Genomic DNA, 26385 nt, shown 5'->3' with positions numbered 1-26385 from the left:
TTAGATGAAAAAATGTGGACTTAATGTTGGAACATAATGGGGTGTGTACTTACCTTTGAGTTTCTCGGTTGTCCTTTCCGGCACATGGCCACTGTGTTTCTTATTTAGTGCTGTGCCCCTCTCCCTGCCCCACCAGCCCTCGGGGTAGTTGTTAAGATTCAGCACCCGGAAGTCTCCACCTTTCATCATCCTCCGGTATGTGCAGCGAGGCAGAGAGTAGTTGGTTCCAGGTCACCGTCCTGCAGAGGGCTCTCTTCCGGGGTCACGGGGGGTGATGTCACAGAGCCGGACCCCCACATTCCGCCCTGGCACTGAAGGGGTGGCCGAGCTGTTCAAAGCAAAACATTCTAAACAGGCCCTGCCCACGCAGCCATCCGTGCAGGCAATGGAGGCGCATCAGAAGGAGTTCCGGGTCAGAGGTCACCAGGAGGCCCCTGCATCTTTGAAGGAAGGTTGAACGGGCATTTACAGGAGAGAAGCGGCCCTGCCCAAGCCCTGCTGATGGTCAGAGGGCCGCCTTCTAAAGAGGCGCAGGTGTGTATCTCAACAGCAACAGCATCCTCACAGGGGGTCTGAGCATCTCCCCTCCCAAGAGGCTTGAAGCAGAGAGGGGAGGGGGGCTTGTGGAAGAAGGGGGGAGTGTCTGGGTGAGGGACATCATAGTTAGAGAAACATTTGGTAGGAATCCGAAATCCGTTTTTTAGTAAACAGTTTTAATAATGAATTTGTTTACACTCGAGCACTCTTAAAAGTTCAAACGTTCACAGTGATGTTAAATCTTCTTGTATTTTATTATGATTGGATTAAGTGCTTGTTATTCAAGTTTAATACAACTCTATCCAACTTCTGTTTCCTCGCTACAGGTTTCCCATTGACTTTCTCGGGGGTAGAATGAAAACATAAAATAAATTAATAAAGTAGATTATCTCACAAATGAGAACCACCACCAATGTTCTAACCGAAGGGAATAAATGAGACAAAGATAACAAGCATTTGTTCCAGCAGGCTGTTATATGCTGTCGGCCTTTTCCGTGGGGAGATCTTATCTTGACAGTGAATGGGGCTTAAACAGTGTGAACAGCTTTAGTAGAAGTATGGTAAATGTGTGCAGCCAGGGGAAGTTAACAAAAAAAGAGGTCCACAAAAAAATTAAAGAACACAGTAAACCGACCTTGGGAACTGATAGGAGCCCCCTTTTAAGATATATTAAATACAAGAGATTTCACAAGCACAATGCACGCGAAACCTAAATATGAGAGGACGTGATTACTAAATTAGCTATAATAATCAATGTATACATAGACCAACATCGTATTAATATCCAGGTACATAGGTCCATCTGTTGTGAGACCAGAGAAATCAGCATCCAAATCCATTTGAAAAGTGTTTAAAGATAAACCCTTCCAGAATGGGTATTATGTAGTAAATGGCAAACCTTGGCAGGAGTACAAAAGGCTCACCTCTTCCTGTTGCAACATACAAATCTTCAGGGATTAAAAGCCTAAATCCTTATTAGCTGCACAGAACAATGCCATTATCTAAGGAGCTGCACAACCGGTTATCATATATGTAGCATATATCAGTAATGCCATCTAGTGACCACCACTAAAGTATTAACACACTCACCAGTCATGGCTCAGATTTGGACTTAAAATCACCGTCAAAGGCTTTAACAAAGAACTGAAGTGAACAAATGCTTATCTGAATTTCCCAGGTGTATCATTTTTTTAAAATCTGTTTATTATTATTTATTTATAAAGTTCAGCATTACAACAGGCACATCATTACAAACAATGCAGCTCTTCAACCTTGCTTTGGCGGTAATGCACCAACAGTGTGACACATCAAGAAGGCGCTGTAACAGTACATGTAATTGGTCCGTAGGCGAATCACGAGCACCCAGGTGTGTCTTCAAATGTAAAAAAAAAAGTCAATACGCCCCACCCCTCTGTGGGGGGGACAAGCCTTACATATGCATCCCAACTCCTAATGGTGAACATTTGCAACAAAACAGGAACATCTAACTGCGACACAGTCACCGAATTCCATTACAATTCGCCCCCCTTCTCGACCCCCCCAGCCTGAACCCCCCCCCACTCCCACCCACTGAGCTCGCGCATCTCCATGTCTAATGCTTCCTCACCGCTTCTTCGTGTTATGCACCCAGCAATGTGTCAGGTGTGACGTCCGCTGCGCACTCCCCTCTCTCGCCTGTTTTTCCAGGTGTATCATTGCGTCTGGCAAACGAGGTTTCAGGAACACATTGAATTATGTAACTTTACTTGTATCTTTCCATTTGTAGACCAGTCAGTGTAGGGCTAAGACAGGGCACGCCTTGTGCCACAGCTGCATGGGTCGTACCATTGAGCAGACGGGGGGTGGTTTTTAAGGCGCATAGTTGGAAAGTGACACCTAGCAATAGGGCGCTGTTTGGATTGTGTCTTTTCAATTCATGGATGTGCAATGTAAGTCAGCAGATAGGGTCCTCACCAGATCGTCAAGGAAGGGTTGACTGAAGCCTTTAGGAGGCTCCATCGGAGTCTGAGGAGGGACCACTCAACGGGTCTATAGTAGGCCTAGGAGGTCAATTCTGTTCCGCTCGTGGAATTTGGGTAATTTCGCATTCCGCGGAGAACGCAAAATTGCCCAAAATTCTGCGTTATGTGACTTCACGAAATTGTATGCTTGTTTGCGTTCTCAAAATTAGTGTTCGCAAGATATTTCCCCCCAAGCAAGCAAACCGCGATTGCGAACAGGAAAAATGCATCGTGAACAAGCAATTCTGCGTGTTCATGGAGATTTTTTACAGTTTCGCGGAGATTTGCATAACGCGATTACGCAATTTCCACCCACTCCTAGTCTATAGTACATTGCCTTCATTTCAGGTGCAAAAGTTGCACAAAACCCACTTCCTTTCTTCTGTTTTTCCCTCAGTGACGATGATGCACGTGCGGATGCACGAGGTGCCCCTTGACGAGGAGTTCCCAGAGGAAAGCAGCCATTTCCGGGAGTACCGCAGCAGTGTCCATTTCACACCCTCGCCCTGCTGCCGCGGCTGCTGCGCCATCATCAGGGCGCTGTGCCTGGGGGGGAGGAAGGAAAGCAGGCTGTCATTGACGAAGGCATTGTCCACAAGTGACCAAACCAGGCCTGACTTCAAGGAGAGACCGTAAGAACTCTTTTCACAGTGCTCAGTGAGAGACAGCATGCAATAAATGTTAGATAATTGCAAATTACTTACAAACAAATGCATCTTGCTACAAACTTAAAACGCTGAAAGTCTTTTTTACAGAGGATGATGTGCAGGGAAATATGTCTCAGATTGGTTCAGTGATTTTCAGGACGGTAATATGTTTAAATTGTCTTATGTTAAAGGAGCACTATACACAAAAATCCACCTACTAAAAATACACTATCCACATTACATCACTTCCACGGCAAACAACTTATGTCCCAATTAAATTATTCACACCCCTTGTGGGCATCACAGTATGCATTGGTGGGTTCAGCCTGCAAGGATTGCATGCTTTTTTTCCACCCTATTGCCAGATGCTTTATAGGGACTTGCATGGGGGCTTGGTCCGAGTCCCTAGGTTGGGTATAAATAATCTTCGCTGGGAGACCACTTTGAGGTGTTTGCACCAACATCACATCTTGTTCACAGTGTGTGCAGTTGTTCACCCCACCCACCAAGAATACATAGAGATGGTTGTCATGCATCAGGCATTTTCTTGATGGTCCAGCTGCTGATAACCAGCTGTCAAATGCAGCGTGGGGAATCTTTTCCCTAGATTCAGGTCCACCACTATCTCAGTGGTAAGTCAGCATGTGTTTTTTGTCCTTCAAGGTATGATTTGGTTGCCCCAGATCCATTCAAATTTGAGCCTAGCCAGGCTGAACGAATGAATGACTACACATTTGTATAGCGCATGGCTACCCGGAGGCATCCCAGCGCTTCAGTGACCCATTCATTTCCGATGGTTTAAGAGAACAAAAAGGTTTTTAACAGCTTCCTAAACCTGAGATGATACGCTTCCTGTCGGATGATGTCAGGAAGCTTGTTCCAAAGATCTGCGACCTGTAGTGAGAAACGCCTGCCGCCCATGCGGATTCTCTTTATCCTCGGAGTCGCCAGTAGATTCCTATTACTGGATCTTAGGGTACGGCAGGTATGGTAAGGACAAAACATAGGTTGGATCAAGGCTGGACCATTCTTAGTCATAGCTTTATGTACAATGGTCATAGCCTTGAACTCAATCCTCTGTTGAATTGGCAGCCAGTGTAATTGGCGCACCGCTGTTTTGGCCGAGGTCCTTCGTGGGATGTCCAGTAACATCCAGTAACATCCGTGCCGCACAATATTGTACTGTATTGTAGGATCTTGACTGTCCCCTGTGGGGCCCCTAGGTAGACTGCATTGGAATAGTCAAGGCGTGAGAGAATCAAGGCCTGTACTAGAATCCGCCTCGCCTCAAACGGGAGGAGCCTAAGGATTTTCCTAAGTAGTCTGATCAAGGCATAGCAGGTGGCTGCTACCTTCCGGGCTTGCACCAAGAAATTCAGAGCTGGGTCCAGCCACACTCCCAAACTCTTAATTTGCCCCTTTGGAAGGGGGGCCTGGCCCAGGCTACCCGGCCACCATGCCTCCACCGAGGAGGGTGCATTGTATCCCAGTAACATGACCTCTGTTTTCGCTCCATTAAGTTTTAGGAAGGATTCGTCCATCCACTCACGGATTTTGCTAAGACAAGAGGAGAGGTTGTCGTAGGTTGAATACTGCCAGGAGAGGGTGATGACCAATTGGGTGTCTTCCCCGTAAGTCGCCAGTTGCACCCCCCACGGAAGCACCACCTCAACCAATGGCCTCATATAGATGTTAAATAAGGTGGGGCTGAGGGATGAGCCCTGGGGGACGCCACACTGGAGGTGCATCTGGGGGGAAGCCACATCGTCCTCGAACACAGTAAAGGTCCTATCGGAGAGGGAGTGCAGCCACCTTAATGCAGTCCCAGTGACTCCTATATTGCTCAGCCTTTGAAGCAAGATAGAATGGTTGACGGTATCAAAGGCCGCACTGAGATCTAGAAGCAGTATGGCTGGACAACTTCCCATGTCCACGATTTTTCTAGTTTTCTCGACTACTGTGATGAGAGAGGTTTCAGCGCTTGGTTTACACCTAAACCCCGTTTGTGTGGGGTGTAGGGAGTTATTATTTTCAAGGAAGGTAGTTAGCAGGAAGTTCACATGTTTTTCGGCAAGTTTACTAACGGTGGGTAGCAGGGTGATCGGGCGATAATTTGCCCAGTCTTCTGGGTTCAAATTAGGTTTTTTCAATAGTGCTCTTACTCTCGCCTGTTTCCATGAGAGTGGCACTACTCCAGCTGCCAATGAGGAATTAATCACCTGCTGGATAACTGGAGCCACAGTATCTGAGACCAGATTCAGAATAGTGGGAGGCGCAGCGTCTACGGGGGATCCTGATTTAAGGTTACCTAAGAGGGATTGAACCCTCGGGCAATCAAGCAGAAAGAATTCCTCAAGCCTGATCATACCACACGGCGGAGGGTAAAGTGGCCCCGTGGTAGTCTGCTGGAATGATGAATATATATCTGCCACTTTCGAGGCAAAAAAACTTGCTAGTTCCCTACAACGAGTATGAGCGACTAGAGGATCACTGGTAACACAGGGGGGAGTGACTAGGGATTTAAAAATTTAAAAAATTTCCCTAGGAGCGCTAGAGGCTGACATAATCTTATCCTGGAAATAGTTGGACTGGGTAGCTTTAATTTCATGCTTATAGTTGCGCAGTGCCATTCTATAGCTGTCTTTGCTAGATCCTGTATACTCTTTCCTCCATTTCCTCTCCTTCTGCTAGCATATCAGTTTAAGGGCTTTAAGTTCAGGGGTGTATCAAGCTTTTTTGTTCACACCACTGTGATGGGAGAGTTCAGTTTTTGGGAGGGTAAGGTCCAGTGATGATTCTAGCCATTGATTATAACGGGCATTAGCTACTAGCGGATCAGTACTAGCCTTGGGCATTGTTTCCTTAAGGTTAGAGATCCATTTTTCAGTTGATAGTTTGGACCAAATGCGGCTAACTTTCTTAGTTATGTTAGCAGGTCCTAGCTGTTCCTGGGGTGTCAGGGCAAAGAATAGGAGAGTGTGGTCGGACCAAGGAACTCTCATAGAATTGACAAAGTTCAATGTGTCCAAGTTGGTGTAGCAGTGATCAAGCATGTGTTTCCTTCTTTGTGTGTGGGCCCTTTGACGATTTGCTTAAGATGGAGCACCTCCAAACCAGACTTCAAATTTTGACATGCCGGGTAGTCTGGCTCATCTAAGTGAAAGTTAAAGTCCCCCAGAATAGTGAAATTGGGGGCATTACTGGAGCAATTTATTACGCTATTGGGCAAATCATCGCAAAATTGGCCATACGCCCCTGGGGGCCGGTACAGCACAAGTCCCGAGAGCGTGCATGTCGGAGACCGAGTGATTGCAAACATCATGCTCTCTGCGCCAGAGATGAACTTGTGACATTGATCAGGGGTCCTCAGAGGGAGAGATCCTTTACCTTCCAGAGCATTTAATGGTCCTCCAGCTGCTGCTGCTGTTCTACCTGTTATCTATCATAGACCAGGATGTGTCAGTGTTACAGGGCAAGCAGTTTCACACAGGGGAGAATATTCGTTGTGTTTTCAAGTTCTTCGTGCAGCCCATCCTAGGGACCAGTCCTTAACCCCTCCCATGCTCATGACGAGCTGAGCTCGTCATGAGCCATGGTGTTCTTGTGCTCATGACTAGCTCAGCACGTCATGGCCGTTAGAACGCTCACACGCGGCGCTAATTCCCCTGCTGTGCTGAGCGTTCTAAGGAAACGGGTGTGGCCGCGACGAGCTCAGCTCGTCACGAGCACCGTTGCTCATGACGAGCTGAGCTTGTCATGAGCACCGGGGCGCTGTGCGTGCCCCCTGCACAGCAGGGGAATAAGCCCTGCAGCCAAAGTTTTGAAAGGTCGGTGTGGGGGTCTTCAACCACATGTGAGCTGATGCATAAACTGAACTGGTTGTTCTTCCACCGCGGTGGGACCGCTCCGCAGCATTTCAGTGCCAGAATCCATGAACACCTTCTTTTTCGAACTGGAGATAATCTTCCCATTTAGTCCTGTCCTGGTGGTCATTTTCTTGAGTCATGGCCTACGGGCTTTTAACCTTTTGGCTATCCATCACACCTTTCATCTTCATTTTGTGGCAATCTCTAATCAACATTAGAAGTTTAGTGTCTACATATGGGCCACCACGGTGGTAGTCCCCAACACAATGTGTTAGGAGGTAAAATGCAGACCAACTTTTCCATGATGTTTCTTATTCCATTTCTTCCTCCCCTGCACCAAGAAGCCATGGAACCTTCAGCCCGCCTAAGTGTCACTCATTGCAAGTGAAACTCAAATTCAGGAATTGACCTTTTCCCCTGCACTTCACTGAATTGTCACAAAGTAAAGTCCTCTTTCCATGTTTACCCTGACCTCTCAACTCTTTCACAAGTTAAAATAAGTCCTGCTGGAGGCGTCTAGCCCTGACGTGTTAAATTGATTCTATGCGGAGTCTCTGTCAGCATTGAGCTGCAGCCTGGGGGTGGAAGAGAAGTGGCCAGCATGGTTGCAGTGTCTACAAGGACATACCCTCAGAACAGCCCCCTGTCCTAGATGACTGTTGCCCACACTATCACACTCATCCCTACACATGCGTCACCTGGTCAAGTGAACGCCCTGATAAACATGAGCTTGTACCCTCTTTCCCAACTCCAGTTCTACCACTAACAAAGGCCCTAATTACACATCCATAGCTAAATTCTGATTTCCGTGCAAAGGCGTTTTTCCACGGGGTTCGGAATTTGAGTTGTGTGATAATTATCGATCCCTTGCAGTTTTCCTCCGATAGATTCCGGCAGGTCAAACCTGCTGAAATTTATCAGTGGAAAAGGCCTGTAAAAAGTCAAAACATGTGAAATTTGTTGTGTCAAATTCCTATTCTGCAGGTTATGCCTCATTTTACAAGTTAAAAACTCAGAGTAGGAAGCCTTTCCCACAAGTGGAAAATACCTGTTGTAGGTATGTCGTGCTCAATGTTTTATACCGGGCCACAGCCTCGCCTGCGCTGCTGCTCTTAATGGCCCCTGAGGCCACCTGCTGCTTCCTAACCTCCAGAACCAGAAGGAGAGGATGTGGCCTTACGGCTAGAGCAGTCGACCTCGAAGCTGGGGAACCGGGTTCGAAACTCGGCAGGGATGCTCAAAAACTGATTGTGTCCTCGGTAAACAACCATTACAACGAAACTTTTACAACGCAAAAACTTTTACAACGCATACCATTACAACGCATGTTTTTACAACGCAAGTACTTTTACAACGCATGCCATTACAACGTAAGTATTGGTAAGTATATAATTATATTTAATATTTTATATGTTTGGTTTTTTTTACGTTTTCAGTTTTTGGGTAAAGGGGTATTTTTAGGGTTTAGGGTCAGTTTTCAGTTTATGGGTAAAGGGGTATTTTTAGGGTTCAGGGTCAGTTTTCAGTTTTTGGGTAAAGGGGTATTTTTAGGGTTCAGGGTCAGTTTTCAGTTTTTGGGTAAAGGGGTATTTTTAGGGTTTAGGGTCAGTTTTCAGTTTTTGGGTAAAGGGGTATTTTTAGGGTTCAGGGTCAGTTTTCAGTTTTTGGGTAAAGGGGTATTTTTAGGGTTTAGGGTCAGTTTTCAGTTTTTGGGTAAAGGGATATTTTTAGGGTTCAGGGTCAGTTTTCAGTTTTTGGGTAAAGGGGTATGTTTAGGGTCAGTTTTCAGTTTTTGGGTAAAGGGGTATTTTTAGGGTTCAGGGTCAGTTTTCAGTTTTTGGGTAAAGGGGTATTTTTAGGGTTCAGGGTCAGTTTTCAGTTTTTGGGTACAGGGGTATTTTTAGGGTTCAGGGTCAGTTTTCAGTTTTTGGGTAAAGGGGTATTTTTAGGGTTCAGGGTCAGTTTTCAGTTTTTGGGTAAAGGGGTATTTTTAGGGTTCAGGGTCAGTTTTCAGTTTTTGGGTACAGGGGTATTTTTAGGGTTCAGGGACAGTTTTCAGTTTTTGGGTACAGGGGTATTTTTAGGGTTCAGGGTCAGTTTTCAGTTTTTGGGTACAGGGGTATTTTTAGGGTTCAGGGACAGTTTTGGGTTTATGGGGTACAGGGGTATTTTTAGGGTTCAGGGACAGTTTTGGGTTTTTGGGGTACAGGGGTATTTTTAGGTTTCTGGGTTAATTTGGGTTTTTGGGGTACAGGGGTACAGGGTAAAAAAAATTAAATTAAATAAATTAAATTAAATTAAATTATATTAATTACAATTAATTTAAAAAAAAATATTATATACTTACCAATACTTACGTTGTAATGGCATGCGTTGTAAAAGTACTTGCGTTGTAAAAACATGCGTTGTAATGGTATGCGTTGTAAAAGTTTTTGCGTTGTAAAAAATGCGTTGTAACGGTATGCGTTGTAAAAGTATGCGTTGTAACGTCATACATCCGTGTCCTCGTGTAGCATAGCTGGTGATCATGTAAAGCGCTCTGATACCTTCGGGTCGAGTTTGCACTATATAAAACTACAGAAGGGGGAAAAAAACCTCTTTCTTTATACGCTAACTGGCTGGGGGCGAGGAGGATGTGGCCAGAGGGAGCTTGCCGTTTCACTGGCCTGGGCTACCGTGCCCTCGAATCACCTACAGGTGAGTGATAGGAATCCCATCCCAGAGCGTGAGGATTGGAGTGGACTTTTTCTCAGCCCAGCAACCAAAGGCACCAAGGTTTCAACCCCCCTCAGCCTCCCCAAATTCCCCTAGCTGCATGGAGATACCTCACACCCACTGGGAAGAAGAGCTGCACCTCCGTATGACCTCGCCCTCGAGGCGGCTGGATCCTGCTAGCCTTTGCACCGCCTCTTATGAGTCAGGAGGCCTGCAAAGACCAGTCTTCAATTTGATTTCACCAAAGCGTAAGTAGCTAGAAGTGAGACAATGTCTTAGTTGCCCCATCACTGAAAAGCCTACTCTTCAGTGGATGCTGGATCCACCATTTACCAATGGGAACTTTGGCCTGCAAAAGAACAAACAGGACAGATGGCTGGAGAGCTGTGGCCTGATTTCCGAAGGAGGAAAGCGCTTGTATCGAGAGGCTGCAGATAAGAAGCCATGGCGAGCTCGGTTTCAGTGAGCCATTGCTGCAGACGCGCCAGTGCTACCATCATATATGTTAATACTGACCGTAGCCCCTCCCACGCCACGTCCTGTTACAGGTGTGGAGCTGAATGTTTCCCTCGTTACAGGAAACAGACATAACGCCTCAATACACCTCGAGTCCCGCAGCTGAGATCCACCCTGTGTATGCCACGATGTTGTGGTCCTGCTGGCCTCATATCAGTAACGTATCAAGTCCTCCGAGAGACCAGACTGGAGACAGCATGATGTGCCTTTAACCCCTACCGCGCTACCGCGTTTTTTCGCTGTGCGCTGAAGAAAAAAAATGGCTTGTTTATGACAAAGCCAGCTCGTCATCCGCGTAGCGCAGGTAACGCCCATGACGAGCTGGCTTTGTCATCAGCACTGAAGGGGTTAACTAGCAATGCCATTTTATATTGCTCAATCTCCCTCCCTGTAGTGAGACCCCAGGCTCTCAGTTGGAAGCAGCTGACTCGCCTGTGAGAATCATCACGTTTGTCGCCATAGTAAATACTGAGGACCGTACCTATGGCCAAACCATGCCGTGCAGCAAGTCACTTGCTGCGATGCGTGACAGAGAAAGGACAGGAATGTGCTGTATTTAAGGCGATATGGAGCATTCCCGCCCTCTGCCTGCGCTGTCGATGTTTCAGCAGCCTAGCGCCAACGCAGGCACCTTTGCACCATGGTACAAGGGTGCCTGCATTGCAAGTAGGATAGTTTTTGTGCAGGAAGAGGCACATTCCGGCACAAAAACAATCCCCAGGGGCATTTTTCCTCTTAGCAGTACACACAGAAAGTGGAGAAAACAACACTAAATAAACATATTTCGCCTTGTTACGCCTCACCTGGGGTGGGGGGAGGTTATTGGCACATTACCGGGTCTACCACTCATGGTAAATTTGATAATGTACCAAAATCCATGGATGTTGTGTGGAACACCCACACAACGCCCATGGAAACGCCTCCCTGGCGCAGAGTAGCTCCGCGCAGCGATTTTCACTGTGTTGCATTACTCCATATTTATGAAGCCACTCCGGGCCGGCAAGGCGGCCTTGCGTCGGATGCAAGAGCGATGCAAAGGGGCTCGTAATTATGCCCCTGAACACGCCCAACACAACACAACACAACACAACTCCTGTTGAGCGACTTCCAATGGTCAACTCCCATTCAGTATCTCAAAGCATCAGTCGAGATGTGAAGGCCAAGCTTACAAGGTGGAAGGGGCCCTGAGGACGCCGCCTCCTCACACTGGTACCTTCCAATGAGGCCAGGAGAGTCACGGTTCGTGCATCGAGAGTGCACAGAAGCAAAGCCCAGAAGAAGCATCCGCAAAACCTGCGTTGGCCTATGTTTGTTACATGAATTGTACATACAGAATACTGGCACCGGGAGAAATGTCCCTTTAAGGAGAAACAATGAAAGTCTGAAATCATTTTCAAAATATTCCCAAGCATCAGGATAATTACGGATTGATATGTGAAGTTCACGAGGTAAAATACTTTTACGATTTTTTTTGGATAGCATTCAAAATGTGCCTCATTTCGTGGTTGTTCCTGCGATAATAAATCACACTGTGTCACACAGAAGGCACGGAAATGTTACACAGAAACAAACTGAAAACCTGCCAGTGATGGAGTAACTTTCCATACTGAAAAGGGTCCCTCCACAGTTGTTCTTCACGCTTTGCCAGGTGAGGAGGACGCCCAGAGACGTGTGCCCTTCAGGTCAACAGTTTAGGTTTCCTCCTGCTGACACCTCCATCTACTGGTGGCCGAGGAGAATGCACCCCAGCAGCAAAACTTCCATTGCAATGAATGGGGCTGTTTTCATTGCTGTTTCCGCCCCAGTTGCCTCTCAGGTACTCATTCATAATGCCCTGCATTTGCAGACACAACACACCCGTTACCTCTGTAGAGGGGCGGGGCTGTGGGGGTGAATGGGGGTTACACGACTTGCATATAGATCCCAAGGTCGAACTGGCTGCTCAAGGTACTCGCAATGGCGGCTCCTGTGGTATGGCGGCGGAGCGTGGCTCACTACTTTTGAGCAGTGTAAAGAAAAGGAAATATAAAAGGATAATAACTTTTAGTTATTACCATTTTATGTTTCCTTTACGAGGCGACTAGTGGACTGGGCTGCTCTGCTCACAGAGCACGGCAGGGGATGAGTGGTTTGCCCACTCCTAAGTGTGCAAGGACTGTTTGGTCGATGCCTTCTGGCCGCCCAAAGAAGTCATGCGCACTTTCCCTGTTCTCCATGCAGGCTGCATCATGGGCTGTATGGGGAACAAGCCCTGGCCCCCATTCCCTGGTTGAGCATCGAACCAGGGCGCTAAAAACCAATCACAACGCTGCATTGTAGCATTGTGATTATGCAGGGGAGCCTGGGTACTTACTAATCTCAATGCTGCATTGCAGTGTTGTGATTGGTCAGGGGAGCCTGGTTGTTCTTTCTCTTTCTGGCATCCTGTCCCACAAGGAGAGCAGAAGCAAGGAGCAGAGACGCAGACCCAGTGGCAAGGTAAGTGTATAATTTATTTTTCTTCATTTCGCAACCCCGTGCCCCTCGCATCCCCGCCCCCCCACCTGCGAGTCATGCTGGCCACCATTGCTTGGCAGTAATAGGGAGATCTCCCAAGAGTCGCCCCACTGTTACTTGAGCAGTGCAAAAGAAAAAGAAAATGATAATAACAAGAAGTTATCATTTTATTTTTATTTTCTCCAGCCAAATCGGACAAGGCTGGTGCTGGCTCACCGTAGACAGAGCAGGAGTGGTTTGCACACTCTCCCTACGTGCGCATGCTGGCTTGCCCAAGCCGTCATGCGCACTTGGCATGTTCTCCATTGCACAGCCCCGTGGAGAACCTGCTCAGCCTCCCCAGGCATTGCCTGAGCGGCCTGTTTGGCTGGTCAGACCAATCATGACACTGCTAAGGCAGCGTTGTGATTGGCTGGGAGAGTCCGGAAGCCTGGATGCTTGCAGTGAGAGGCGTGCAGTGGCGGGAGAGGCGTGCTGCGGCAGAGAAAGTACCTATCTTTTTTTTTCTTCCTTGCCTCACCATTCCTGATTGGTGCTGGCTGCCACTGGACTTCAACGCATCTATACTTAGAACCTGCAATGCCTCCATGCTTCGATCCTGCAGTGCCGCCACGCTTCGATCCTGCAGTGCCGCCACGCTTCGATCCTGCAGTGCCGCCACGCTTCGATCCTGCAGTGCCGCCACGCTTAGATCCTGCAATGCCTCCATGCTTAGATCCTGCAATGCCTCTATACTTAGACCCTGCAATACCTCCCACTTTGAACCTGCAGTGCCTCCAAGCAAGATCTGTGAGGGATTCGCTTCTGTAAAACCTATCACAAGATGCTTGTGTGAAGCTTGCCAGAGATTGAAGATTGTCCACAGCTGCTCAGATAGACCCACTAAACCATGCAAAGTGGGTAGGACTAAAGTAATGCTTCCATTTCGTTAATGGTGAGGCTCCACATTATTGAAGCTGCAACAGCAGGAAATTGCTGAACAACCTCAAGAGTAAAGCCTTAATGTTAGCAGAATGCCTGAGGCCAGCAATGGGTTCTTAATGAGGGTAGGGGAACATTGCGTCCCCACGTGCTACGAGCCGCGCTAAGTGTTGGAAGTAAAATAGCAATGTAGTTATTTTATTGCCATTTTATTTTTTCACAAAGGCGCACCTCAGCCGTCAGCCTTCCCGCGAGCCAGGAGAAATGGTGGTGTGTCCTCTGCTGCAGATTGGCAGCATAGAGGACTGGAGCAGTGGCTTTACTGGATGCTCTAAAGTGCGCATGTCACTTTGGCCGTCAGTCTTGCGCCGGCCAAAGTAACATGCACACTTTGAAGCTTTCCACCCAGCTGGGTGGAGATGAAGCTCATTCCTCCTGCGTCCGAAGGAGCGTCTAGCCAGCCCTCTCCATCCAATCCTGGCATGGCTCTCATGCTGATTAACACAATGAGAGCAGCGTCTGGATTTCTTTGGGAAGTTAGGTCTTCGACTTGTGCTCAGAGACTGAAAAGGACACAGATGACGCAGCCTGAGGAAGTAACATTTATTTTATTTGTAATGTTACGGTAATGCATGCCAATGATTTATTGTTTGTTTACTGTGCATGTTTCTTTTATTTATGTATTTTGGGAAGCGGTGGGGCACTTCGCTCGCCCCATCACTTTCAAAGTATACCAGCCGCCCCTGCCTGAGGCACTCCTTCTGCCATGTGATGTGTCTAACTCTGCCACTGTGGCTGTGGCATTTCCTGCACACTTGGCTGGACCCAACTACATGTGCCAAACCCAATGTTAAAACCTCACACAGAGCCTCATCTGCGAACCTTTTGTTACCCCTCGCTCTTCGGAGCATCCTATTTAAGGCTACATGCTGGAGCACCCCCACTGCGGCTGGAAACCCTTGTTGGCATCATGCCTGGACATCTCTGACTGGCTGAAGCTTTCCATTTGTGTATTGTGTCCATGTCTGGGCACATGATGACACAAACCCAACGAGCAAAAATAAAGCACAAGCAGGTGTTATAGGTCTCCTATATATTTTTCCCTCTTGGGGATCCCCTTTCTTGAGTTATATTTGTTGGTTATTTAGATAAGTTCCAAATATAAAATGCACATTTATTCATGATATTTTTCTCTGCAACATGATAATCCTCATCATCAATGCATTTCTTTTGGGGATATATCCCATAAAACCCATGAGTATTTAAATAATGCAGTGCAAAACATAGGATAAAATTAAAACATGTGCAAAAATTAAACTTAATAACATGCGATAAAATAATTACTCCCTTTGCACTTTGCAAAAGTCCCCGTGGCTTCCCCCAAATCCAGACCGTGCATAAAAATTTGCTCTTAAAAAATACAATAGGATTACTAGTGTCAATTCTAAAAATTCTTTAAAGCAATTTGATGTGATCTACTTCCCAGATTAAGGCATAATGGTCTGATAAATTTAGGCCCACCTGTATAATAAGCTTGACAAAAAAATAAGACATGTTCTATATTCGTGATAACATTTTCCCACGTATTACAATTGCAGGAATCCACTTACAGGAGAAAATAAAATGCCAAATTTAAATTTGGTATACAAGCATTGTACATACAGAGTGTAAATGTCATACAAAGAATTCAAATTTGGGAATAGGCTTGAAATCCAAAAACTGGTCTGAGGGGCTGTTACACTTTGTAGACTGTTGCCACGTGTCCAAACTAAAATTTCAATATGTCTTTTTCAAGATACCTTTCATAGATTCACTGATAGATATGGGGTCATGCCACAACTCCTGCATACCCAGGATATAGAAACAAGGCTCATGTTATGTTTAGTGTCCTCCTGCAGTACATTCATGTAAGATTCCAACTCAGTATGAGCATACTCTTAACCCAAACAACAACACTACCCGAATAAGACCAATTGATAAAATAAGGAAGGCTATGTTGGTCACAGTTCCTAATAAATGCGACGGGGACAGGGACACCAACAAGTAAGAGTAACTTAAAATATGTATTTGTGAAATGCTTTTAAATTTTGATAGGGACTGGACACCAGACAATAACTCAATCAGTTCTAAATTTGACAGTGCTGATAGAAACCTCAGTTCTGCACATGCCTTATTAAGGTGGCAAATACTTATTGTACCACCCCAATTGCCGATGAGTTGTAGGAATCATTATCTAATCATGTTAGTTCCCGCTACTTGATTGTACTGGTCTAGTTTTATCAGTAATACTCCATTGTGAAGTGCTCGAAAGCTCCACAAAATATGTACCTCATGATGGATTTGTAATTAGGCTTGGGCGGTAAATTCCGTTCTGCTTGCGGAATTTGGGTAATTTCGCATTCCGCAGAGAACGCGGAATTGCCAAAAATTCAGCGATCTGCGGCTTCACGGAATTATTTGCTTGTTCATGCTTTCAAAATGCGTGTTTGCAAGATATTTCCGCCTGAGCACGCAAACAGCATTTGCGAACAGGAAAAAAGCTCAGCGAATGGGCGGAACAAGGAATTCCGTGTGTTCATGGAACTCTGCGTGCTCGCAAAGATTTTTTACTGTTTCGCAGAGCTTTGCGTAGCGCGACTATGCAAATTCCGCACCCTGCTATTTGTGATCACGTTCAACAGAGAGCCAGAGGGTTGGCCCAGTGTGGCCTCTTTGGGTTGATGACAGGTGACGAGGGGTTCTCCCTTGGCCAGAGGTATGCCTACTCACATCCCGCGCTAGGAGAGCGTGGCGCCGCTTTTGTAGAGCTTGATGAAAGAAGCAGAAGCAAGGGGCCCACCTTCTCCACCCCATCACTCACAGACTCCTGTTTCCTTTCAAGAGTCCTGTGTTCCGCACTGTGGGAGAGCATTGGCGCTTTTATAATGCTTGATAAAACAAACAGAAGGGAGGGGCCAACCTCAACCCCATCGCTCAGGCACTGCTGGGACTCGTAGTCCCTTTCATGAGGGCGGTGTCCTATGTTGCGGGGGAGCATTTGCACTTTTACAGTGCTTGATGAAGCAAACAAAATGGAGGGGCCCAACTCCTCTGCCGCGTGCTCATATACTGCTGGGATTCAGTCCTCTTCAAGAGTCTGGTGCCCGCACTGCAGGACAGCGTTCACGCATCATCGTGCTTGATGAAAGAAACAGAAGGGAAGACACTACTGGGAAATGTAGTCCAACATGATAATCAAGTCCGCCTAAATATATTAGTTATTTTATACGTGTCGAACTCTCTATTCCAGTGATTGTTTTTAAGTAATGAACAAGGTTTCATAGAAGCTGATAACTTCTCTCCTTGTTTATTGTTTTGAAACAAAGAGCATGTTTCACTGAATATAGGTAAGTAAAAGGGTGGCGATGCCTTTTCTGAAAATTGTTTATCCCCAAAGGTTCAACAATGCCAGATACAATAGATAAACTAAGAACAAAGTGTAATAAAATAGATTGGAACTTCATGCCAAAAACTCGATGCAGAGGCCAAACAGAACCGTATCACCTTCGCTTGCTGACGGGTACCAGGAGGCACCCTTAGCCTTCACCCAATGGGCTCATCAGCCTGTCTGCCAATGCAGACATGAATAGCAGGCGCTGCTCTTTTACTGAACATTGGTCCTATTGTTCCGAAGAGGTATGTGGGCGTGAACCATCTTTGAAACTAAAATTAGGCCCCTTTTCTTGGTGCTAATTTCAGTTTAGATTGCCAAAGAGATGAGATTGGGATTGGATATAATATTATTGGGAAAGATTTATGAAATCACCAAGAAGTTACAATATTATTTGCTATTCACTCATTTGGTAAACATCAGTGCCACTATTTTGTTGAGTTTGGTAATAGATATTCATATTGTATAGACCCAGATAGGATTTTGACTTTAAAATAGTAAATCTTTAAAATATATCACTGGTTTCTTGTGCTTTTGATGTGGTGAATGAAAGAAGATTTGGGTTCAACTAATTATCCCTCTGATATTTCATCAGATTGATTATTCTCTGATATACATCACATTCAGATAGTGGTCAGCATGGGGGCAGGGTGGTTGCAGTCCAACTGCCTTTGTGTGTCGAAATGGTACAGTGACAAAACCCTTTGTGCCGAGGAGTCTAGAGAGCGTATTAATGTCCCATATTCTGAAAAACCAGAAAACAAATCAATGGCACGCAGTGTGGGACCAGTTCTTCTAGATCTTTGAGTAATCTTGAATGACACCCTCAAGATACTATCAGCGGAGACGTCCATTGTAATATTGGTTACTGACTTCAGTTCAGATACGTGCAATGTCCTTTTCTTGTGTGTGTTTTTTTCGGGTCTTGAATAAAACAAAGATATTTCACCATTATTTTTTTTAGTTTCAAAAGATAAGTTTATTGAAAACGTGCCAAAAAGGGAACATCAAAGTATTAAGGAACAGAACATCAAAAAGAAAACATTGCGAGAAGTATCATTGATAGTATTTAGGCAGGTAATCATACAAGAAACAGAAAGAATTGGAAAGAAGAAAGGATAAAAACAGGCTAAAAAAATAATAGGTATACATTAAAAAACAAGATTAAATTAAACCAGATAAATATAGAACGATTATAAAAACAAAATGTAAGGGGGGTGATCAACTTCTTGAATACATGTTCCTTGGGCAAAAGGTCTTTTAGCACTATTGTCCAAAAATGGTGTGATAGGGGACCATAAATTTAATCTTTTTTGATTAAGAGACACAGGAAATACAAAGGTAGTGTCAAGTCTGTGATTATGACGTACAGAGTACCACCAAGCTAAATACGAAAGTTTAAAAGCATCTTTCCAATTTTTGGTTATCTGCTGAAAGGCTGCAGCCAACAATAGGTCGATGATTTGTCTTTGTGTTTTAGTTTTATTCCAACTATTGGAGAGTCTACCCAGAAAAATGTTTGCAAATGTAAGGGGAGTGTGAGTACCAAAATAGTATTAATTTGTGACCAGACTAATTTCCAGAACTGCATAACTTGTGGACATGAAAAAAGTAAATGTTAAAGATTTGCCTGTGAAAGCAAGACCAACAAATATTTGGAGTACCAGAATGTATTTTATTCAAAGAAGCTGGTGTTAACAATAATCTGTTATAGATAAAAAAAAGAGTTTGTATGGTGCTAGCTGCTCTGCAAGACTTTCTAATTTCTGGCCATATCGTATCCCAAATAGAAATATACCATTGTGTAGCCAGGTCCTTTGCCCAAGGGGTCTCAATCTTTGTTTTGGGTCTTGGCGAAAGTGAGGTTAATAAGCATGTATAAAGAATGGAGGCCTTAGACATTCTACAAACGATGCTCGACTAAGTATGGTTTGGTGGTGAAGAGGGATGAGGTAAGGACTTAAAATAAGAGTGAGAATCTAGTATAGCTGAGCGTAAAACAAAGAAATTTATGTGAAAATGAGGGAGGTAAATGAAAAAGAGAGCGTGCCTTTGAAAAAGTAAGAAAAGTGTCATTCTCAAATAGTTGATGTACCCATAAAATGCCTCTATCCCTCCAACTTCTCCAATATATAGGTTTTTTCTTAATGCAAATATAGTTATTGTGCCATATGGTGGAATTAAGAAATTAATCAGTCATGTGGCTCAAAGTGGAGAAGATCATTCACGTTTTTACAAGAGTGTTTAATAATTGGAGTACATACATTTTGTGGTTTCCGTGTGAAAGATAGGTATTCTTGGAAAGAAAAAGGGAAGAGGAAGGAGCCCTCTAGATCAATCCAGAGAGGCGAATCAGGAGAGGGGACAGACAACCACTTGCTTGGATAGATGTCTTAGTTAAAGGGCTTTATGATATTTGGGAAAATCATGGATGCGAACACCCCCTTCAGATTTCAGATGCATTAGCTTTGATCAGGACATTCTAGGTTTTTTATTCAGCCATAGAAAGGAGGAAAGGATGGAGTTAATTTTGTGGAACCATTTTGTAGGAATGGGTACCGGAATATTAGGTATAAGATAAAGGATAATAGGTGTTAGCATCATTTTGATAGTATCAAGATGTCCCCACCACAAGAGATATAAGGGCTGCCATTTGGATGTGAGGGAGCTAATCTTCTCTATACATTTATTAAAATTGAGAGGGACTAATGATTTAATGAGGAAGTGAACCATGCATCAAGATATTTTATGTGAAGCGGATTCCAGGTAAAATTAGTAATGGAAAGGTTATCCTTAAAAGTATATTTAGTTAAGGGTAAAATGTCACACTTGTCATTATTTAATTTGTAACCCGAAACCAAGGAATATGATTGGACTTCATTTAAAAATGCCGGCAAGGAATCTTGAGGTTGAGAGCGAAATAAAAGAATATCATCAGCATATGCAGCTAATTTAACCTGTAGAGAGTTTGAAGTGAAATCCGAAATAGATTGATTTTGCCGTATTATGGAAAAAAGGGTTCTAGGGCAAGATTAAAAAGGAAAGGGGATAAAGGACAGCCTTGTCTCACGCCTCTATGAAGAGACAAATAGGGGGAGGGTAGACTGTTGGCAAAAATAGCAGCTTTGGGGTTTGAATAGAGCAGGGAAATCAAGGAGATTATTTTCGGGCCAAAACCAAACCATTTTAGTGTTTGAAAAATGAAAGGCCAGTATACCCTATCAAAAGCCTTTTCAGCATCAAGGGCGATGGCAGTAGCGGGTTTTGATAGATTTGGGGATTTGGAAATAATGTCAAAAAACAGACTGGTGTTATCATTAATGGAACGTCCTTTGACAAAACCTGTTTGTTCCTTACCTAAGAGTTGAGGGAGATGAGATTCCAATCGAAGAGCTAACGATTTCAAGAAGATTTTGTAATCTATGTTAACTCGGGAAATGGGTTGGTAGTTTTTGAAATAATGTAGATCCTTTCCTTCCTTTGGGATAAGACAAATCAACGCCATTTTTACTTTCTGTTTTTTAAGTATCATGTTTTGAATCTGTTTTATAATTAAGGAAACACCTATTCCAATAGGGGTAAATTTAAGAACACCAGTTATACAACACCTGTTTGCTAGGGATTTCCCTAATGTGGAAGTGGGGGTACCTTTTGTTGTAAATGCACATGCTGTCTACCCTTTTGAAATATCTTACTCATGGGTGGAGTTCAATTATAGAGATCCCAATGCAGGAAACCTTCATGTTTACTGAGCTATTGCACACACAATTTCCGAAACAGGTAAAACTCATTGATAAAACATGCAGAACAATCAGAACAGTTTGGAAAATATGACACAAGTACAGAGGGCCATGTAAGCAGAACCCCACACATCTGTGCTGTTCACTTTCTTTCTTGATGTGTGCCCTTCGCTACACATGATAACAATCAAGATTGTCTCAGTATTTGGGTTGAATTGTAATGAGTATTTTACCTATGTCACTTTCTCGTATCGCTATGCTATAGAACTTAATGGTGAATAATTGTCTTATGTATTTTTTTAAATGCTGACCAGACAATCTTACTATTGTGGTTGTTATGTTATGTTAATACAGCTTACTGTAGCGCACAAATCCGCTCCAAAGAGGTATCTTGGAGCGAGCGATAAACACAGGCAAAAACCTAAGATTAGAATCTTAAAATAAGATTGTTTTAAGTAATTTTCTGAATTTGATGTAATCAGAGCAGATGCAAGCATAATAAGGCAAAGCATTCCAATAGTATGGTTCCAGGTGCCCCCACGTTTAGTGATTGTTGAGTATTGTTTATGTGTTCACTATACTTTCTGTAGTAAACCTACATTACCTTCTAACAGACTCAAATGCCTAACCTTGATATCTCTGATAGTTAAAGCCTGATAGTATGTCCTTTGCAGTGAGTGAGCCCCAAGTAGTGTCTGGATCCTGGGGTTCCAGGGAGAAAGGCAGCCCTTGTTTCAAGGATTGACCAGTGCCTGGTTTCATTAAGATCCAGAGAACTGGGTTGACAGACAGCTTTACAAAGAGGTAACTCTGTTTTCAATTCAACTGTTTTTAGTGATTTAGGGATTTCTTTACAATGTTTATAACATGCTCTGCTGTGGTAGGTGTAAGGCTTCTAATGACTCTGATTCCTTCTGAGACTGAATCCTACTCCTGCCTTACAAACAGTGCGGTCAGCCATCTGAAGCTAATTGTCCTTGTTCTGTTGCTTCCCAGGGAGGAGACGGGCAGTACCAAGGCGATGCACTGCTCTCTGGTGAGCCGACAGCCAGGAAGAGGGACGTGCCCTAGCTGCCAGATCCTGTTCTGCGAACCCTGCCAGACACTGCACATGAACTCAAAGTACATATGCCACTCCATCCTTGACCACTACGATAAGCCTGCCACTCCCCGCGTCCGGATGGCACCGGTCTCAAGGCCACGTAAGAGTCGGCACCTGCATGAGTGAGGTTGTTATCTACTTCCCTTTCATAGATTATTGAAGTCCGGTTATAAGTCTGCTTTCTATGTCTACAGATATGCATGCAGAGGGTAACTTTCAGGCCAATGAGGAGGCTGCTGCCTATGACAGTACTCAGTGGATGTGTTATGCAGACCCCAGACCAGGTATAAGTCTGCTTTCTACCAGACCAGGTAGAAGTCTGCTTTCTATGTCTACAGCAATGCATGCAGAAGCTCACTTTCAGGTGCTTGAGGAGGCTGCTGCCTATGACAGTACTAAGTGCATGTGTTATGCAGACCCTAGACTAGGTATAAGTCTGCTTTCTACCAGACCCTGTAGAAGTCTGCTTTCTATGTCAACAGCAACACTTGCAGGAGCCACGCTTGAGCATAATATTCAAAGCCCTGCACATGGGGAAATGCTGCCTATGTCAGCAGCTGTGCATCCCAGGGCAACATCCCACGCCAGGATAGGAGGTTCCTGTGTATCTCAGGAGCGGCTTGAATTGTACGTGTTAGCCAGAATCCAAGGCAGCTAAGATTTGTGCATGCATGGACAGCTTTGAATGCAGCTTTGAATGTTAATGTTTGGACCCAACTTTATATTGCTTACAGTAAAAAAATAAAAAAAAGTAGAGTAAAGAAAATTTTGTGTCAACATTTTTCCAAATAACAAATTCAACCGGAAATTGATCATTTACTGATTAGTAGGAAAGGCTGTGTATACATTTGTGATTTAGGTATTGAGGTTAGAGACACGTTTGGGGTCAGGTTTAAGTCATGTTTAGGATTTAGGGTTAGGATTGGAGCAGGCCTGGTTTGAAGATATGGTCTATGGTTTAGAGTATGGATAAAGGGCAGGGTTAGAACCGAGGTAAGAGCTAGAGATGGAGTAAGGGGCTGTGGTAGGTTAACTAGGGGTGGATTAAGATTCGATATGGGATGTGGTTATGGTTGAGGTAAGAGGAGTGTACAGTAGGGATGGGCGAGGAATCCTGCTCCACCGGCGGAGTGTTCAGAATTTTGCCCACTCCGTGCAGAGCATGGAATTCCAAAAAAACTCCTCTAAGTGGCACGCAGCAGAATGTTTCTTCTTGCGTGGCTCACCAACGTTAAGTTGTCAAGCTTGTGCGAGGAAAATCATATGCTAATTCCCCCGCCCTCCCCCCCACAGTGAGATTTCTCAATGCTGGCAGTCACGGCAGGCCGCTACCGCTCGCGTTGAGGAAGCTGCCGCTCAAGTAGAACATCTACTCGAGCGGCAGAAAAAGCAGATCCCTCTAGCGCTGCGTGTTTTGCTGTTCGCACTGATTTTACAGCGTGGGCCAAACTACCAGCGCTAAAGATCCACACGATCAGCGTGACACCGCACTGCATCGCTTACAGAACTCTGCGGAACATGGCAGAGTTTTTTTCAGCACTTCGTGGAGTTCCAGGCCAAGTTTACACTTTTGGGTTTGGGTAAGTGATGATGATACGGTTAGGTTAGGATTAGAGATCCGGTTCGATTTAAAGTAATAAAATATGTAAGTGATCTTGTAGGAAAATGATGTTTGAGAAGGGGGCACAAGAGGTGAAACCTGGGTACCGGGATACCACCGAGTAACATGCTGTGAGGGTTAGGGTAAGAGAGAAAGTAACTTTTGGGTGTAAGGATTGATGTATGCCTATGTACAATCGACACGCTTCTACATAGGTTTACATGTTAGCCACAGCTTTCTTACCTCTCCTTCTTGTCCTCTGCTACATTGCGTTCAATCTTTCATGCGGTAAACACATTGTTTTTACCAGGGTCCCTGAATGCAAGCAACAGGATTCAGCTACTCCAGCTCAGGATGAGATTAACTTTATAAGATACTGACAGAGGAATTTATGGAGTGTTATTTATTTGACTTCTTCAGTGAAAAGGCCTTCTACACCAGCAGGCAAAGGAGGGATTGGAATGACTTGTATTAGGATCTACTGCACATTATATTGCAGTCAAATGTACCTTTTAGGGAACGGTGGAAGGATACACTCTGTTGGTTAAACCTCCAAAAGAATTCACTGATTTAAAGTGTTCAACCAACTCTGATGTAAAGTGGGGGACCAAAACCTCAATTAAACTCTCTATCTATGAACTTTTTAGAATTGTAATATGATTCTCTTCTATGAGGTATCTGGCTAGGAAATCACTCTATCAAATAATAATAGAAGAAAGATCAACTGGAATCGCTAGATCTAAAAGGAGTATTTACAAACTGGCCCAGCTTGAGCCATTAAAAAGAACCTTTCCTAAAGTAAAAACTCTTTCAAATTCCTAATTGTGATATGGCCAATCCCTGAGACTTCAGACTGATTTTTGAACGATATTTGTAGATGGACAGTGATTATTTCTTTTTTCAATGGTGCCTTTAAAGAACTGAAAAATGAACTTTAAAGTTTCAAACAGTCACAGCTGTCTGCAGCAAAATCAGCTGAATTATTTTGATAAAAGCAGACTTGTTTGTCCACCACATTGAATCTATAAACAACACCTCCCACCCTGTTTCCCTGCTAGAGGAGTGGACACAGTAGCCATTATCAACATACTAGCTATATTTCATACATGCTAATATTTATGTATAGGCATCTGTCTTTGTAAACAAATGTTTATCTTTGGAAACAGTTCTTGGACACTCAATAGTAGTAATAAAAGTAATAATTTGTTTTATATACTGCTTTACACCATGCTTGTCCCCTTTCTGAGCGCTATGAAAGTCAAGTGTTTGTTATCTAATTTAATAGCACTAATTTTACCAGCCTCATAAGGATGGAATGCTCATTGGCCCTCCTACCATTCGAACTCATGACCAGCAGATTTCAGCAGCTAGTCTTAGCTCACTGAGACATATTGTTTGTTGTTATTGGAGGAGATGCCCAATGGTTATACATCTAGTAAAGGTACCCATGATAGAGAACTAGGATTACAAATAGTAAACGTTCATCTATTTTCCCTCTTAAGGTTCTGATCCGGACGAGTCATCCAAGTTCCTGTTCTATGTTCCTTCAGAGATTGGTATACCTGCGGCACGCGTCGATTCCAGGACCACTTATCCTCGAGCTATCTAAGGGGCTTCCTGCCACCAGAGCCCTCTACCTCAATGCTAAATAACTCTCTGATTATACAAAGTGCATCAATTACTCACACTCAAGTGTTTGTATTGTTACAGCTGTGGAGAACGCAAAAGGACCATGAATAAGCAAATGTCCAGAAACCCATGTACATTTCTCTTTAAAGTTTAAAATGTATGATTAAAAGGTGCATAGTTTCTTCCAAGGAACTTTATTGGTTTAGATGTGAGTACTTTGTGTAACTGTTTTAATATACATAAATTGATTTAAACATGTACTAACAAAATGTATTTGTGTCTGTCTGCGGGGGTAATGCCTGAAGGTTTAAATAGAACTGGCTTATATCCCTGGGGCCAGAAAGGTTGAACGTTTGATGTTTTTTAATGTATCTTTTTATTGTTTTATTTAACAATGAACCAATGTTTGGCTCCAAACACAGATGAAATTAATACTATGTCATCACAAAGTATCTCAGACTGTACAAAAATGATGATAGAACATGCAGTGATATCCTACACAGTTTGCTTCCTAATTTTTGTATGTCTGGAAGACCACAGGCCCCAGCACCTATGATGCTGATTCCTGTACCCTCTCCATTTGTAAATCCCCTTCTCGGCACTTGCACGCCCGTCTATGCTTCTGGCCAGACCCTCAGGCACGGTGACTCCGCTCCTCTCCAATATCAAGCTATAGCCCCATCAGTAATCCAATGCTCGCTATGGATCTCTGACATGGAGAATCAGCCCAACCCTTCATGATCCCCAGAACAGCTGCCTTGGGATCCATGTCATTAGGAGTGTGTGGTATATCACCTAAAATGTTTTAATTATAATGGGACATTCACAAATTATGTTGTAAAAGGTCCCACCAGAGTCGCCACAGCGTGTTCATGCAGATTTTTTGGCCCTGTCCATTTTCCAGAATATCCTGTGAAATAGTACAATTGAATTATTCTAAGACTGGAGGGGTTGGCTACTAGCTGTGTGGCTATTGGAGCTTCCTGTCACTCATCATCGTCCATTTCCCCCATGTCCAACCCCCAGACGACCCTTATACATTGCAGAAGATCCAGAGTGTTAAGGCGCATGGATTCGTATAGCTCCAATATTGATTGCGACCCGAAGTGTCCACCTTTAATTTATCCTCAAGTGAATTGTAGTCTGGCACCACCTCAAGATCCCCCTGATATGCGTAAAGGGCACA

At 44.2% G+C, this 26385-nt stretch overlaps 1 long non-coding RNA gene across 1 annotated transcript; it reads left to right on the top strand.

Moving 5' to 3' along the window:
- The first annotated feature begins 325 nt into the window (after nt 1–325).
- LOC144772104 (uncharacterized) lies at nt 326–25391 on the top strand. Its single transcript, XR_013599644.1, has 4 exons — nt 326–534; nt 2935–3169; nt 21865–22097; nt 25073–25391. It is a non-coding gene; the product is annotated as an uncharacterized LOC144772104 (long non-coding RNA).
- Nucleotides 25392–26385: the final 994 nt, after the last annotated feature.

The sequence above is a fragment of the Lissotriton helveticus genome, chromosome 8 (genome assembly GCF_964261635.1).
Source record: "Lissotriton helveticus chromosome 8, aLisHel1.1, whole genome shotgun sequence".
Lineage (NCBI taxonomy): Eukaryota > Metazoa > Chordata > Amphibia > Caudata > Salamandridae > Lissotriton > Lissotriton helveticus.
This window is presented reverse-complemented; position numbering and strand designations above follow the sequence as displayed.